Raw genomic sequence first — 1,168 nt, 5'->3', positions numbered from 1 at the left:
AGCAGGGTCGGCCAGGGATGGGGGCTCATGTTCACTTTGCCCGGCAGCTTCGGGTCAGGCGGTTGGGGTCACATGACCAGAGGAACCCCTCACGTGACGGCTGGGGCGGCGCTGTGAGCAGCACTTCCCTACCCACCCAGTGCCAGCTTCCCGGCCCTTCCGTCTGCGTCACCGTGGAGACGGTCACCGTGGGGGCACAGAAGTGGGCTGAGGGCTCGAGGGTCCGTGCTGGGGCGGGGGTGTGCCCGCCCAGCCTCCCATCCTCCATGGCCACCGCCGGCTTGGGCGCCATGCCACGCGCGTGTGGGTAGGAGGTGACCTCCCCGTCGCCCCGCTGCTGCCCAGCCACCGCCCGACCCCCTCCTGGCCCTGCCGTCTCCTGAGTGAGGCTGGGGAAGGCCTGCCCTTGAGGGGGAGGAAGGGAGAGTTAGGAAGATAGAGCTCGGCAGGAGGACAGCTCTTGAGCCCTGGGGCAAGGGGTGGGGTCAGCAGCCCTAGAAAGGAGCCCTGAGAAACCTTGAGGGCCGCACCGCCCACACAGGAGCTGGGGCCGCTCTTTCGGACGCCGAGCTGGGATCCAGGACCCTCTCTCGCCCCCTCAGGCCAGCCCCTCTCTGGTGCCCTGGTACCCAGAGGACAGAAGGGCCCCCACTGCCCTGGTGCCAGTCCAGGGCCTGGAGGGGCCAGCCAGGCCGAGCGGGTGGCCTGCTCAGTCTCAGGCCGGGCTGTGCTGACTGCAGTCCTGCTGGGGATGTGGCCTGTGAGCCGGGCCCAGAGCGGGTTGAGGGGGGTTGCCCCGCACGGCGGCAGAGGGGAGGGGGCTGCCTGAACCCACTCCCAGGACGGTCCCGGCCCGCGGTCTCTCCCCAGGCCTCTGCCCAGGCCTCCCCTGTTGGGTGATGGGCCACGGAAAGCAGAGGGCCTTGGGCTGGGCAGGGAGGGAGCCGCGTGCCCCGCCCCCTCACAGCCCCAGGCCCCATGCTGTGGCTCTCAGTGTGGTGACAATGACTGCCCACCATGTGACAGCGCCCTGTGGGTGTGGCCTCCCTGAGGTCACCCAGGGCCACAGCACAATCACCCCCAGTCCCTTCCCCGCAGCCCCATCCCTACACACCCTTGGCTCCCTCGTGCCCCTGTGCCCCCACCCCCTGTCCCCACTGCCCCTGTG

Source organism: Bison bison, unplaced genomic scaffold, assembly GCF_000754665.1.
Source record: "Bison bison bison isolate TAMUID 2011002044 unplaced genomic scaffold, Bison_UMD1.0 scf7180017846000, whole genome shotgun sequence".
In the NCBI taxonomy this organism is placed as follows: Eukaryota; Metazoa; Chordata; class Mammalia; order Artiodactyla; family Bovidae; genus Bison; species Bison bison.
Note: the sequence above shows the minus strand (reverse complement) of the source record.